The sequence below is a fragment of the Grammomys surdaster genome, unplaced genomic scaffold (genome assembly GCF_004785775.1).
Source record: "Grammomys surdaster isolate TR1022 unplaced genomic scaffold, NIH_TR_1.0 125877, whole genome shotgun sequence".
Classification (NCBI taxonomy): Eukaryota; Metazoa; Chordata; class Mammalia; order Rodentia; family Muridae; genus Grammomys; species Grammomys surdaster.
Genome location: NW_021620702.1, coordinates 2,697,648 through 2,715,471, shown reverse-complemented (window position 1 = coordinate 2,715,471; position 17,824 = coordinate 2,697,648).

Below are 17,824 nucleotides of genomic sequence, written 5' to 3'. Positions count from 1 at the left end.
AAATAGCCATGCCACTTGGCATATGTTTTCCTTCATCAGTTAATATTTTAGAAGGAAGGAAGGAAGGAAGGAAGGAAGGAAGGGAGGGAGGGAGGGAGGGAGGGAGGGAGGGAGGGAGGAAGGAAGGAAGGAAGGAAGGAAGGAAGGAAGGAAGGATTAATTTGAACTCACAGTTTAGGAAGAGACTGTTCATCATACTGGGAAAGGCACAGTGGCAGAAGCTGACTGGTCACCTGGCATGTACAAGCTGATTAGCTACCTTGCATCTACAAGTAGTAAACAGAAAGAGCCGGGCATTGGTGCTCAGTTCAATTTTTGCACTTTTCATGTTTTATTCAACCTGGGACCCAACTCTATGAAAGGTTATAAGCCATTTATAGGTTGGGTCTTCACCTCCAATTAAACCTCTCTGGACGTGTTCTCACAAATAAACCCAGCGGTGTGTCCCATGATTCCAAATCCCATCAAGCTGACAAAACAGATTAACCACCATAAGACATTTTATGCTTTGAATCTGCAATGTTCTCCAGAGGCTCATATTATCTTTGCTTATTAGCCAGAGTGTGAAGGGAAATGGAGAAGCTGTGAAACCTTTGGGAGATTTGACCTACTTAGAAAGTAGGTCATTAGTATGGGACTTTGAAGGTCACAGACCAACCTCTGTTTGCTATCCCTCCCTCTCTGCTACCTGGCTCACTGTAGTGATCGGCTGTAGCTACACTCCTCTACTGACATAGACTAGGCCCTACTGCTATGGCTTTTGCCCTTCGAGGGACTGAAATCCCTTTGAAACCATGAGATTATTCTTCCTCACTTAGGTTACCTCTGCCGGGTGATGTCATCACTGCATTGCAAAAGTCATTTAACTACATAATCATATGGCACACATTTTTTATATGTTGAAGGCAATATGGAAATGCTGGCCCATTTGCTTTGTCTCATTAAAAGGATGTGCAGCTTTACAAAGCTATAGTTTGTTTGGTTCAGAATATGTCTCCAAAATTCATGAAAAACCTAATTCCCCAAACTTACACTGAGAAGTGTTTGGAGCTGAGCTAATTAAAGTGGTTGGAATTAGATGAAGTCGTGAGCGTGCAGCCCCCATGGGCTCTCTTTTATTTATTATTTTTCGTCTGATGCACTAAAAATGCCTCTGCCTTTCTATTGTGGAAAATCATTTGAATTTCTAAATTTGGCTTGATCTCTATGTCATCACTATAACAAACTTATTCTGAAAAGAAATGGCAATGGAAGTGTGGACCGATAAGAATAATTTCTGCCTGAGGTTTACTCAGAGCCAAGTTTGTTGAGGGACAACCTAGAAAGATGATTTGAAGAAAAAGATGAAGAGAATAGTCAAGGTTGTGTATAGTCAATATACTATACACAGATGGTCAAATGGACTATTTTTTCCTCATTGCTTTCATATGTTATCATGAGGGGAGAATGTGATTTCCTGATATATTTGATGTTCCCTTGCTTTGATAGTTACATGAGCATTGTATTTAAACTTTGAACAACAACACAGAGACTTTTCAGAAGCCAGCTCCTTTTTGCCCATGGCACTCTGCTCAATGTCTGACTCTGTTGACTTCGACTCCGGGTTTGTACACTATCTTGCACTTAACTCATAGAAACAGCAAGCACACAGAAATTTATATAAGCCTTATAAGCAGATACTTGTCTTTACAATACTAGATGGTACTCACCCTTTTTTTTTTCTAGTCAAAAAAATAAATTACTAAGGCTTGGATACTGTGTCTTGTCTACTTTTACTTCAATGTAGTTGTGTATCTATGATTTTCCACTCTTACATGTGGTTAAATATCAAGATCAAGTCCCTCTTGTTTCTGGTTTCCATTAAGAATCACAAAATTTTATATATATATATATATACATACACACACATATATGTGTATATATATATGTATATGTATATATATATATATATACATACACACATATATATGTGTATATATATGGAGAGAGGGAGAGAGAGAGAGAGAGAGAGAGAGAGAGAGAGAGAGAGAGAGTTTATACATATATAATAAACTTTGATCATATTCAGCCTTGGTCTACCTCTCCCCAAGACCCCAAGACAATAGTTGTACTCTGGCTTCATGTCCCTGTTTTATCTTCTTCCTCTTCATCATCATCATCAACAACAACAACAACAACATTTATTACTCCCCTGAATTCAAACAGTGGGCCATCAACTTGGGTATGGGAAACTTCTCAATCGCCACATTCCCAAAGAAGGAATCTTTCCTCATTAGCCATCAACTGCCAGCATCTCCCCTGTTAGAAACGTGGCCCTGGGAGCCCCTCCTCAGTCTGTGCTGGACTGGATTGATCTTGTGCAGGTTTTGTGCAGGCAAACAGAGCTGCTATGAGTGGGTGGATTCAATAGCCCTATCATTTCCAGAAGAAAGTGTTTTACAGATCCCCTCTTCCTATAAGTCTTATTCTCTTCAGTGCCATTTTCCATGCTGTTCCCTGGGCCTAAGATGGGTTAGGTTGATATAAATGACTCACATGATAGGGAACTCACAGTACTTTTTATTTGCAGTACTTTGACCACTTACGATTCTTTCACTAACCACTGCTGATTGCAAAAAGCAGCTTCTCTGACCAAGGCTGACAGCAATATAAATCCATAAGTAAATACCCATAAATGTTATGCTAGAGTGATCGATCAGTGGTTAAGGACACATACTTCTCTTACAGAGAACCATGGTTGAATTCCCATCACCAATATCAGGTAGCTTACAGCTGCCTGTAACTCCAGCTCCAGGAAAATCTGATGTCCGTGCCCTCCACAGGTACCTGTACTAACATGCACATAACCACATTCAGACACACACAGACAGACAACGTTGAGAAATAAATTAATCTTGAAAAATTTTATAAGATACTTTGACAACATGACCATTTAGCTTAGCAAAAGAACAAAGTACGGCCTTTCAAGAGAATATGATTTCCTTAGTGATGGGCTTTAACCAGCTTTACAGAACTAAACATAGAATCTATGACTCTTCCCTTTCTCACCCCTCACCTCGTAAACATCATTGTTTCACTAGACAGTTTTATTACACTTTCATGGCATCTGAACATATATGATTTTATGTATTTATATAAAATATGATCCACAAAAAAGAAAAACACAGCATTTTATTTCTAGGAATACGAGTCCACTTAATATGATTATGTCTACTACTATCTACTTTTTTACAAATAACATAATATCATTTACCTATGATTGAATAACAACCCATTGCATGTAAACACCATGTTTTCTTTATCTATTCCTCTGTTGCTGGGCACTAAAATTAGTTTCATGTCTTAGCTATTGTTAATAGTCCTTCATTAAACATTTGATTTACAAGTGTTTCTATTTATGTTGAATTAAAGTCTTAGATAAATACCCAGGAGTATTCTAGGTAGATCCTACAGTAGTTAGTTGTATTTACAGGTTTTTGAACATCCAGTGTTTATTTCCATCATGACTTGATTAGTTTGCCTTCTCATGAGTAGTGTATAGATGTTCATTTATTTCTTCCTCCTTTCTCACATTTGTTGTTATTTGTTTGTTTGCTTTTGATGATTGTCATTATGACATGTGTAAGAAAACAATCATTGTATAATCTTCTTTTGTCTTTTTCTGGAAGCTAGTATGGTGGTTAGTGTTATCAAACTGGCAGGACCTAGAATCACCAGGAAGATGGCCTCCGTGTTTATGGAATTATTTAAATTACATTATATGAATTGGAATCACAATCTCTGTAGGTGGTACTATTCCTTTAGAATGACATCCACATGGTATGAGCAGATACACTTGCTGTTCTCTGTTTCTTGACTACTGGCCCAACATGAACAGCTTCAAACTAATTATCTTCAGTTCACAACCATAATAAACCAAAGTATGAAATGGGAGGCAGAATATGTCTTTCCTCCCTTCAGTTGCTTTTGTCAGGATTATTTTTATCACAGTAATAACATGGTAATTAAAATATATAGTAATGTAGACCATTACGGTGTGCCTAGCTGCCATTGGTACTTCCTTTAATGACCGTATGTACATTTTGGTAGAGGTCTCATTAATTGGATTGTTTACATTTCTTTTTAGTATTTTTGAGGTATTTGCATATGTCAAATGTACAACTAAAAACTATCTTAATCTGTAGGCTGTCTCCACCCTGAAATAATTTTTTTCTTTTACTGTGCTGACTCTTGATAATTTCATGAAATCCCACTTATCAGTGGTTGGCATTATTTCTGAGCAACAGAGTTCTCTTAAGAAGGTGCTTATCTAAACTGTTATCTGGAAGTAGAGTAAGCTTAACTGAAGATACAATGGATATCTCAGAACACACTGAAATAAGAGATTAAATAAGACTTTATGAGATGGAAGTATCTCTTATGCTGGTGAATTAAAAGAACAGAATATTTTTGATATAGGTATACAACCAAAACCAATCTACAGATTCAACACAGCACCAATAAAAATGCAAATGTTGTCCCTCATGGAAAAAGAACAAAACTCTTTAGCTTCATATACAGTACCAAATCTCATAATAAACAAAGGGGATCTAAGCGAAACAACTTTTGCTGTATCACCATTCTTAACTTCAAGCAATACTACAGAGGCCTAGTAACAAAACAGCATAAACAAAACCAGATACAGCAGATTAGAACAGAAGATACGGATAAGAACCCACGAAACTACAGCCTCATGGCACTGAACAGCAGCAGCTATGAAAGATGCATCTACTACAAAAGAGTATTCATACAGAGTTTTTTATCCCTTACATTTTAGAATTTAATTGTAATTACACCAGTCTGTACATGACTCTGAAAAATGCGGGTTTGAAAAAGTTTCCACAACTATCTAAACCAATGTTTTCAAAATAGGAAAACAATGTAATAAGTTTCATGTTCATGAGGTCAAGAAGGTTATTGTGCCTTCCTCCCTTGTGAGAAAATTATTAGTAAAAAATGTTTTAATAAAATAAGGATGTAGGAGAACATTACCATGAGTAATATGAAAGAATTCACACCAGAATTTGTACAGAATAAGCAGGGCTAAATTTGTAAGACTCTATATGAAATAGATAGATAGATAGATAGATAGATAGATAGATAGATAGATAGATAGATACATACATACATAGATAGATAGATAGATAGATAGATACATAGATAGATAGATAGATAGATAGATAGATAGATAGATAGATAGATAGGTAGATAGATAGATACATAGATACATAGATAGATACATAGATAGATACATAGATAGATACATAGATAGATACATAGATAGATACATAGATAGATAGATAGACAGATACATGATAGATAGATAGATGATAGATATATATAGATAATAGATATAGATGATAGATAGATAGATGATAGACAAATATATAGGTGATAGATGAGATAGATAATAGATAGATAGATGATAGATAAATAGATTGATAGATAGATAGATAGATAGATAGATAGATAGACGATAGATAGATAGATAGATAGATAGATAGATAGATAGATAGATAAAATTGGGACAGAGATAAATAGAGCTATATTAGAGATATAGATATGTGTATAGACCTGCAGTAAAGAACTTACAGGTTCTTACAGGCTTTGATATACATTGGGATGGAATGAAAAACAAGGAGATGAGGGTAAAAACTTAGATTTAGTCAAATTGGAGTCAACTTTTGTGCCATAATCATGAGTCCAATTTTTTCCTACGATTAATGTTTTCGCCTAGCAAATAAGCACACTGATTTTATAAAGACATGAATGTACTAGAGTTGAGGTAAGGTGGCTGAACTAGGAGATTGGGCCATATACCAGTAAAACAATGCAAAGGGCAGATGTGTTTAAAAGCACAAGATGGATCCCAGGGGCATGCAGAGCTCACACTGTATTCCACACTAGGTCACAAGGAATCACACTGAGAATAGTACAGCATCATATGTCTTCCATAGAGCAAAGTATGCTGGGAGAAAAGAAAAAAAATGCCTCCCGTCTTAAACTATATCAATCAAATACCGTGAAGCAGGAAGATTAACACTCTCAACGATACCACTGCTTTTACACAAGCTTCACATCAGAGATGATCTGTCTGCTTGCTGCTAATTTCCCCTTTTCTTCTTTTGTCAAATAACACGTAAAAATCAAATTAACTTTTTTCCTTTGATTCATTATAAGAATTACTCAAACATTCAAAAACAAGAATCATATTGCTTAGTGGATAATTCAAAATATCAAAACGCAATAAAGATGTAATTTTGTGGAGTTAAAATGGGTGATTTGTACGTTTAAATTAGAATTGGTACTAAGTATTTCCTCAAAATTCAATTCTCAGTCCTAAAGAGAATGCCCCAAAACATGGAGAATCAGTCCGGCAAACAGGAACAGAGCCTATGTTCTTAGTTTGCATTTCAGTAGTACTGATGTGAGAATTGAATCTGTTTCTTTACTGATCCTCAGAATACACTTTATCACTCCCATCCAGTGTGGTAAATTTACAGGAGTACCACACATCGCATCTTTTCTTGCTCACAAGACAAATGTGAAGCCTTCTAAGCCTGGGTCACAGATGTCCTTCTCACCTGCCTGGTCCTTTCTGTGCCTTCAACTGTAAAGCTAACCTGATAACAGGGGCTTCCCTGACCTCTTGAAAGCCCTAGTTCTCGATAAGTTTAGAGAGGAAATAAACTGTAGCCTTGGGTTATCTTAATTGTAGAGATGTTATAACAGAAATCGAGCTTAGGACACAAGGTCATGGTATGATATAAATACTCAAAACGAGCAAATTCCAAATTCTTTAATTGCATGAATACTTGCTTAAATGGGAAGTGTAGAGGTCCTTTTTGGACCGATACATATTATCAAGCTAAAGGAGTAAGAATGAAACTAACAAGATACTATTGGGAATGGAAACAAGCTACCTTTTCCTTATGCCCAAGTGTATAGACACAGATGATACAACATCATTCCTCCAGGACAACACTGCTACTGTGTCAAGTATCAATGTTTGTTTCCTTACAGCACTGCTTAGCCCCTTCTGTTTTTCCACATGGCTTCATTAGCCTGTTCCTATTTCTACCTGAAATGGGTGAATGTTTTCCTATATGTCCACAGGGCTCAGCAGATCACCCCTTCCCTCCTAATACAGAAGTGCTGGTTTCTATGTAAGTGTGTCCAGGTTTATAGTTCAGCATTCATTCTGCCTTGGTCTTGGGGTAAAGTCAAACACAAAAGACACAGCCAACCAATGTTCTAATAGAACTCCGCATACTATTGGATCCTTCCTTCCCTTTTGACATAAGGGTTTTCAAAAAATATTCTCTACAAATTATTGTTTCTAAATGTTTTTAAATCAGTTTCTTTTGTATTTTATTCTGACCACACTATTTAATACTCAGCTAAATCACTTGGTTCAGGGAATTCTGAAAAGGCTTCCCAGGTCCATGCTTGAAAAGGTGTGATTTACTAACACAGAGGTTCTGCTCAGTAGCTTTGTGAACCCACATTTGACAGACAATGAACTGTAAAAGTGGGACTGACACACCAGGTTATTTTCATACCAGCTGCTGAGAGATGAGGTAACTTGATACAGATAACCACCTATTTGTGAATCTACTAAGAGTCGCTGTCTTCATAAGCAAGCAATGCCTAATGACTAAGTCTCTACAGAATATTTGATGTAATGGTTCCAAGTTATAAGGAAAGAATCTTAAAAATCATAAATAAGCAACAAAAAAGCATGAGAAGTATTCAGACTTGAGGAAGAAATGAGTTATAGAGGTTAGGGCTTTTCTACTACTTACTGATGTTGAAGTACAGCCAATAGATAATCTTAAAGCAAACTGATCATTAGTGATACAGTCTTTTTAAAAGAGTCAAAAATGCTATTTGTATAATCCAGCATAGTAATGTAAGGCTTCTAATCGGTCGACACAGAGAAAAATGTGTTGTGTCCCTGCATATCATACCAAGAGCACGTATGTCCTATCCTAATGAATGCTGTTTCTGTTGGTATCCCAAGAAATTACAGGTTCATGGCCGGAGAGGGAAAAATGGATTCAGCTCAAGCTGATTAACTGTGTTGGGATTCTGGTTGTGCTACTGGCAACTGCCTGAAACTGAGTCAATAATAAGAGACTTCTTGTTCCTTTCTCATATTCCCGTGATTTCCCTGCCTTTCCATCACTGCACAACATTCCCACAGACTCGTAGCAGAGCCTTAAGATGTGGTATGTGGAGAATCTTCCGAATCTAAAGTATACTGCTTGACCTACACTTTTCCATATTTTTTTTATTTTTGAGAGATTTGTACACATATACAACAAAGTATGATCGTACATGTATGTGTGTATGTGCATGAAAGCACACACATGCATGAGAGGATCCACAGTACACATGTAGAGGCAGCAGTAAAGGTTTCAGGGTGGAACTTGTGTCATAGAATTGGCTGTAAGTACATATGTCCACTTAGCCCTCTTCCTGGACCCTAATAATTTTACTTGCATTTCTTAATGAGTTTACAAGCATAGGTACACATGTGCATGTGCACACACACACACACACATACACAATAAATAAATAAATAAATGCAAATAAAAGATGACCTATTTGACAAATGTAAACAAGTCAGAAAGCAACATCATGACATGTGTGTGCTTCTCCCTCAGTGCGTCCTTCTTCCTCAGTGTGTGCTTCTCCCTCAGTGTGTGCTTCTCCCTCACTGTATGCTTCTCCTTAGTGTGTGCTTCTCCCTCAGTGTGTGCTTCTCTCTCAGTGTTTGCTTCTCCTCCAATGTGTGCTTCTTGTTCAGTGCAGCAGTTCATTCACAGGCACAAGCAATGCTCTTAGTTTGCTGCAGCAACAGTATTATACACTGGGCATTACCATTCATAGGGAGAAGAAGTGAGAATGACCTGTAATCACTAATTGAATATTAGGACATGAGTCCTCTTCTCCAGTCTCCAAAGTTTAGTTAAGCTTTTTACCTATCACTAACACTTTATAACAATGTACCAAAGCATGTATCAAAGAGGGATCAGAGAGAAATACAGAAGTTTAGATGAAATATGATCTGTGGATTTGTTCTTGAATGGAGTAGGGGATCACATTATAATGTTTAGATGGTTATGTATCTATTTATTATTTCTTCAGTAATGTAATGCACACAGGATAGATTTTATAATAACAAATAAAAGTCATGAATTTATCACCAGCTGAAACCATTTACATTTGTCAATGGCTCTTCCTATGTTACTGCATATCCCCTGTGTTTTTTTTTTAAAAAAAAAAAAACAGTAACAAAGGGCTTTTATTGTCAGCTATACTTGATAGACTTCTAGAGGTTCCCACTCAAGATTTTTGCCTCCCAGTATTTTTGCTGACTTTGTAATCCTGTGAAGGGATTGTGCAGATGACTAGACACTTATAATCGCCTGATCCCTTCTTTGGCCTAACCAGAAAGAAGAGAAATAAGAGTGATTAGGGGAATTTGGGTTAGACTAAACAGCTTTGCTCACTAGATAGACTAAGAAAAATAGCACCAAAAAAAAAATGCACACAGTATCAAGAAGCCTAGAGCACCTTCAGCTAAAAGCCTGCAAGTCAGTGGCCATCAGTCCTGCAGTCCACGTTGGGCTGAGTTCTGCCAGGAGCTTGAGCAAGCTTCAGTGGGGATTCGCCTTCAGAGCCTCCAGATACACAGCCTTGCTAACTAAGTTGCTACCTACAAAAGCCAGGCCAGAGAGGCAGCTGAGCCACACAGTGCTCTGATAATGACCCACCGATTGGTGAGATAATAAATTTGTGTTGTTTTAAGCCACTCGTTTTGTGGTCATTTATTATGGCAGCAATAGAAATCAAATTCATCAGATTTGTTCTCATTTACAAATTCCCCATCAGCCTCTCACAAAAACGCTCTTAGCATTCACTATTGATCACTGCCTGGATCCATTATTCCATTAGAGATTGTGAAATGGTAATTTAGCAACTCTATCATTCCTCCTGTGTGTATTACTTGTGTGCATTTTTATAAAGAAAACTTTTTCTTGTTAACTGTTGACTACCCAACACCAAAAGCAGAACTGAAGCAGTCCCCACTCCTTTCTCTTTATTCTTAATTTTCTAGAACAATGGGTTACTGCCTCAGCTGATACCTAAAGGCATCTAAGAAGCCATATGAATTCTAGATCCCAACACATTTGACTTTGTTCAACAGCATTTACTATTCTTTAAACTTAAGTCTGACATCACTGATATCCTGAGAAATGGTCACTTGTATCAGGATTCTAGTTTATCCATCATCCTACCTTTGCAAAACAAGATATCATAACTGCACAGAATTTTCCACAGTCACAAATAAGCTTCCATCTGCCCAAAAATTTCCCTTATTTTTCTGAGAAAGGAAGTCAGAGATTATCATATAGGTAATACATGAACCCACTGGAACTGGCAAATTAGTCATATTAATGTTTAGTAAATTTTAAGCTGCACAGGACATGTGTTTCTTTCTAAAATGAATACATAAAAATATAAGCTGCTATCGAATTCAATTTCAATGGGCTGCTGCACTGGTGTGATGGTCCATTCTGCTTGCCAACTTGATAGGATGTAGAACTGACAAACAGGATTTGTCAGGCACACCTGCGGAGAACTGTCTCTATCAGTTTAATTGAATTAGGAAAACAACATTCTCTAAATATGGATGTCATGGTCCAGGGGCAGCTAGACAAAAGGTAGTCTTCAGATGAGAAGATTCTGCTATTTGCCTGTCTGTGTTCATATTGCACTGGCCAGTTCATCCACTCTGACGGCATCTTGCTGCTGCCACGGCCCTTCTTCAGTGATATTAGAGCCAAGCTTCTTCAGCCTTCTAGTGTAGATGGAAAACAAGGGAATCTCTAGTAATCCCATAGTTCTTTAGTGCAATGTTAGAACTGCTGAGACAGTCAGCCTCATGGCAGAGAAACGATCAGGGTGTCAGCTTCTACAGTGTGAAATTAGACATCGTGGAACTACTTTACTGTGATGGTTTGTATATGCTCAACCCAGGGAGTGGCACTATTAGGAGGTGTGGCCCTGTTGTAGTAGGTGTGGCCTTGTTAGAGTGGGCGTGGCCCTGGAGTGGTTGTGGCCTTGTTAGATTAGGCATGGCCTTGTTGGAGTAGGCGTGGACTTGTCAGAGTAAGCATGGCCTTGGAGTGGGTGTAGCCTTGTTGAAGTGGGTGTGGTCTTGTTGGAGTAGGTGTGGCCTTGTTGGAATAGGTGTATCACTGTGGGTGTGAATTATAAAACCCTCATCCTTGCTCCCTGGAAGCCAGTATTCTGCTAGCAGCCTTCAGATGAAGATGTAGAACTCTCAGCACCTCCTGAACCATGCCTGCCTGGATGCTGCCATGTTCCTACCTTGATGATAATGGACTGAACCTCTTAACTTGTAAGCCAGCCCCAATTAAATGTTGTCCTTAAAAGAGTTGCCTTGGTCGTGATGTCTGTTGACAGCAGTAAAAACCTAACTAAGACACTTACCTATTTTATAAGCCAACAAACAAATCTTATTTTAATACACCTATATTTTGTTTGCTCTGTTCTACCAGGGCATACAAAATAATAAAAGAGGTTGTACATAATGTGTTGTGTCTTATTCGTTGTATCTTAAAGACATCACATGGTCACCTCTTGGTCAATGTGACTGCACCTACATTGCAGTACCAAACAATACGCATTCATAAGCTGATGAGATTCACCGAATGGATAGATTTGACTTTCACATTTTCCTGCTCTTTTTACTGTTCTTAGAGCTTGTTTGCTGGCATCACAGTTTAAACAGATTTGAAAACGTTTGTTTTTGTGCATATTATATATGAGTTGTCATGTCTCACCTACACTATCTCAGTAATTAATTCATCTTCTTTCATAATACTTAAAACATGTATAATGATCAAGAGATTCTAAACTAAAATGTATAGAGAAACAATCGTAGTCATCCAGGCTTGCTAACACACTTCTATAAGACACATTTTTATAATATTAATTTATCCTTGAGTGTAGGCTAAAAGTTATATAGGAAAGACAGTACTCTCTATCTCCTAAAATAACCAGTCTTTCTGAGGAGTGGTGGCTTAGGCTTTGAGGAATCAGCGGTGTTATGAAATTCAAACTGTTGCTAACACCAACGAGCAGTTGTACCAACTCCTAGTCTGTGGCTTCTCTCTCTTGCTACTGTACTTTCAATTGAATTATTGCTAAAATTGTTGTCTTTACTGAAACTTATTCTAGGATCAATAGATGAAAGACACTTTTGAATATCTAAGCAGATCATTTAAAATCATATAAATGAATATACATGGCATTTGATTAACTATAAAAAACAGAACTGTAAAGCTTGGAAGATTGGAAAAATGATATGGAGGTTTTATAACATTCTTATTCTACTTCACTAAAATTTTTCTCAAATTCTTGGCAGTTAAATGATGCATATTCTAAATCTTGTCTACCTTTGAAGTCAAAATAAAAAATTGAGTTGTATATTGTTAATAATAGTTCAATTCAGAGAATTGAACGCACAGTAACTTTCAAATACCATTTTAATATCATAAAATCAGTTCATTCCAGAAAATCTTGGTAATAACACATATATTAAAAGATTATACAAATATATATAATTATATATACATATCTTTGCATATCTATGTGTATTTATATTCCATATAAATATTTAACCAATCAAGACACTGATATGTACAATAATATGTACTAAGCCATCATTACTATTTGGTACAATTATACCCAGGGTTAATTAGTTGAATTTATTCTTCTTTATAGCCTATTTTTCAAATACCAATCAGCATCCTGGATAAGCTGGTTTGAAGTATGGCATCTCCTATCTGAATCCATGCCAAATGAGTAACCTATTATGAAGAGTAGCATCCATCCTTGACTTCCTTTCTCTCTTCTTCTGAAATCATTGATAATTCTGGATCTATTCTCACATTCTATAGGTGCTTTCTATATTGATCCTGAACATCACTGACAGGTTTTTCATGCACATGAACAGGGCTGGGTCATCTGCAAGCCACAGTTGCATTTTGAGATAGGCTAGTACTGTTGACAATTACCCGACACCATTGAGAGAGTGAGCATCTACAGAAGCACACCAGGCACCTCGGTGTGCTCTCTGCCTCTCTTCTGTTTCTGTGTTTAAATGTGTGAATGCCCATGCACACCCGAGTGATGGAAATTTCCCTATTTATATATGTAAATACCCATGCCCAACTGAATTGTGTGCATTTTAATCTATTTTACTTCCAACACTTTTCAGTCATGTGTACTGATAGCTGTGCATCCATTGCTGGATGCAAGGTTACTTACAACTTTCACATTTGGCCATTTGATTTTAAACCAGTTAAAGTTTATTTTGAAAATACAAATGAGAGTTACTAACACTCCTGCCTATTATATGATTAGTACATAAAAGAACAGGCCCTTTAAACTGTCCCAACAGTAGGCTTTATTTAACGATCGGGGTTGAGTGGCTACCGTAAGTCATAGCTGAGCATCAGAAAGTGTAAACCTGCAGTTTCCAGAGCAGAGGATCGTAACTTGATAGAAAGAAAGAAGAGTTCAGATAAACGGAGGGCAGCCTCACGTCACTGTGGCAAGGAAAACCAATGCTCATTTTAGTGCTAGTAAATGCTTAACCTTAATGATTCTTCTTTTCCAAAAGGGAAAGCAGATCCTACACTCAGATGTTTTGCTGGCTGATAATATTTAGAAGCATTCTAACATTCTGCTTTCCTTCATCTGTATTTACATGACTTCCTATTTCAAGTTGAGCTAGATTTGAAAGGGAAGTTGGAATGTCTTAATTTACAGTCAGTGTGCAATGTGTCATGTATATCCCTGCAAACTTGCTGTACATCTAGGAAACTTCACCAAATGGACAGCAATTATAGATATAAGTTCAGGCACAATTCAGGGTGAGGATAATCCTAGCACAGTCTTTATCAGATTACCCCTAGTACTAAGTAAGCCCTATAGTCTGATTTGGCCCTGCCCTTACACTATACTAAATACCAAAGCCAAAGTCACCAGCCCACCAGAGATGTGGAGTCTGAACCCAAGTATTCACCTTCATTATACCTGCCCCTGCCAGCCAAATAACTCTGGTTTACTTTCGCTCAAAAACTATTGGGAATTTACATCAGCTACAACCACATGAAACAATACAATCTGTTTCACACCAACACCAGGTCAGGCTTTCTGGATTGAGGCACCAGTCTGTCACCCATGCTTATAAACTACCTTGTCAAGATGGTCTTCACAACCCCGTGCTTCAAAAGAGCCCAGGTGGCCTCACAGTCCCACAGACACAGTGTTCTTTTCCTTATCAGTGGTCCCGACATCAGACCTGTGTCAAGAGATTAAGCTTGGGGTAAATGTTCACTGATCCAAGACAGAGACGAATCTCTTTGAACACAGGTAAACCCCCCCCATGGAGTCAGACTCCAAACTTGTCAATACAAACTCAGTCACAGTCATTTAAGGACCTGCCTAGCTCTTGGAGACATACTTCTTCAAGGTATTATTGATTGACAAATTGACACAGCCTAGATTCATCTAAGAGGAAAGCCCCAACTGAGAAATTCTCTTGATCAGATTAGCTTGTAGACATGTCTGTTGAAGGGGGTTGTTTTAACTGTTAATTGATAAAGAAGGATCCAGCCTACTGTGGACGTTATCATCCCTAGGGATGGGATCCTGGATTTTATAACAAAACTGTCTGGGTATGAGCCTTTGAGTTAGGTAACAAGCAGCATCCTCCATAAATTCTGCTTTCAATTCCTTCTCTGATTTCCTTTAATGAGAAACTCTTATCTAGAAATGTAACCCACAAAAATCATATCATCTGTTAGGCTGCTTTTTACTAAAGTGTTCCATCATAAAGCATAACACTACTTTCATATGGTCTTAGCTAATATGGAAGCAACTTTTAGGCCAACCACTGTGGATAAACGGGCTTCAGGCCTCCATTTGCTTACTGAGGTTTGAGTACCAATCCCTGGGGCCCAAGCACCAAGCACAGAAAGACAGATGACATATCATTTTTCTCCCTTGTAAGTGCAATCTAAGAGTTGGTACCCAGAGAAGCAGAGAAGGTTGCTGTGTCTAAGGAGAGAAGGGGATGTTAATGTTTATAAAAACTGTAGAGTGAATTCCAAGCCATCCTTGGCTGAGAATGAAATCCTGTATCAAAAACAAATTTAAAACAAATGTAAATAAATAAATAAATAAATAAATACATCTCTTCTTACATGTTGGGGTACTCTTAAACCTACATATTTTAAAGAAATACTATGCAGTCTATGTCTGCTTTCAAAAGTCAAAAGATCCTATCAGTTACTACAACTGAAATTTGCATTTTGAACATTATGCAAGAAAATACAGCTGGCACAAACAATCATTTCTAAGATCCGAAAAGTCACCAAATTCCAGTGTTGTTGGAAAAGCAGTAGAAACAGTAAATTATGCTGGCAGGGACAAAATGGGACATTTTCTAACCTAAACTAAGATTTAGGTCACAAATGCTCAATGGCTCACAGTATCAGCACTGGGTAATGAGACAGAATTGCTTAAAGTACTTTGTCTCATTTGAAACTATGGCTGAGCAGAGACACTAAGGGAGAAGAAAGATCAGTTCATACAGGCGCCTTGGTCTTTCTACCGTGCTTAGGAAATGAGAGCCTCACTGGATCTGTGGGCTACAAACCCTGGAAGAATTTTTATTTGCACACAAATTAAGGTCACCTCGCATGTGTCTCCCTTCGTAAAACTGTATTTGGGACTGCAGTATGAGCACTTTGCCATTTAAACAGCAAGGGATATCACTGAAATCTCGGGGCATAAGTGCTCCTTCTGAACCAGAACTATGAGACAATGGGAATACTTGGGTATCGGGAGATTAAAGATAAATAAATAAATGAAATCTGATTATTTGGTGACAAAGAAAATGAGAGTTTGCTACACATTTGCTTGCAGGCTAAGCGACGAGTGCCAATCAGAAAGAGTATGTTGAAAAATAAAGTTATCCTCAGGGTAGAAAAGATGCTGAAACTTCTCATACACTAATTGTGTACGGTGACACTCTGTTAGTTAAAAGTGACAGCATACATTTCATACAGCAGGGACAAGGAACTGACTCTTTGACTGAGAATAGCCGAGCTGATTTCCTGTTCCCTCCACTGAACCAATTATTCTTTTACCATCAACTCCCCACAGAGACAGTTAATACATGACAACCTTTCTTGGTCGAGCACGCCTTGCTTAAACAGAAGTTTCTCTGGAGAGTTTAAATGGCTTGACACGGAAATAAATTAGGCAATGACAGCTCGACTTCATTTTATTAAAACAGCATTTAGGAGTGAGTATAGCATGTATCCAGCTATGAACTGAAAGGCTCGTTCTTTTGAAAATGTCATTTTAGACTCTTGAAACTATAATGAAGACACAGATTAATAAAAAAAAAGGCAGTGGATAATTGAATGATAGAATTACAAACAGAAATGTGTGTCTGTCAGGCAGATCAGGTGAGTGCTTAGTTTTGACAGACGTAAGTAACTCTTGTAACCAAAACTGTAGTTTTACCCCTTGAAGTGATATTATATCACTCCATGTATCTGTTGAAGAGTAAAAGAATTGATTTCTTCTATCAAGTGCAATTTAAGAAGGACCTAGAAGAAAACGATGACATCATATATTTGAAGTGTCTGAAAGCTTAATATCCTAATTCTTTTCTCAGAAAGACTCCTGACCCTTCGGGGAGTCTTCTTACCTGACTTCAGTTGTACACTAACAAGATCTAGTGAAATTGTGAAGGCCAAAGATGTTTCATTCATAACTATGTACCCTCATTCACCTGCAATTATGCAATGCAGGCATTCTATCAATGAACTCAGAAGTCCTGTTACCCACCCAGATCCAGGAGACTGCCCAAACCATCTCTTGCTTGTTTGCAACAAAATGAGCGGGTATTTCCTCACCTTACTTCTCTTCCACCTTACTAACTTCCTTCCATCATATTCCCTTCCATCCTCTCTTCCTTCTTTCCCTCTCTCCTAACACTCTCTTCCTGGTTTGTTAAGAGATTTCCAAACAGTTTAGAAGAGTTGACTTGACTATTGTAACTTTTGCCCATCTAGGCATTGAATGAATTACCTGGATAAAAAATCACTCAGGAAATCTTATTTTCTGATACCTCCCACATAAGCATGTCTTTATAATTAAAAAATGATTTTATATGCACACCTGCACACAAGTATATACATATACAAACACATGCATGCATAGCGTCGTGTGTATGTGTACACACATTTTTCCCCTTCTTGATACCTCCCTCATATTTATATCTCTGACTTGAGAATACAATAAAATCTGAAATCACTTTGGTGATCATTTGGTAGAATTTAAGGATATATAGTTCACATATGGGGAAAAGACTTTCCATTTTTCTATACCTACTTATGAATGTGTTTATTGTTACATCTGATTTTTAGATATTAAAATGTCTCCATCTTCTGGACTCTTATGTTTGTAAAGACTTATCCTTATAGAAAACCTTTATAGTAATTAACATAAATGTCTGAATACAGGTTATTGGTAAAGATGGATTAATATGACAATTCTCTACAGAAAGTAAGTTTTGATTGTCTGAATACAGTAACTGATTCCTGATGAATGAATCCACAAATACTGATCTTAGTATCTTCATGTAACTTTATTTCACTGGCCA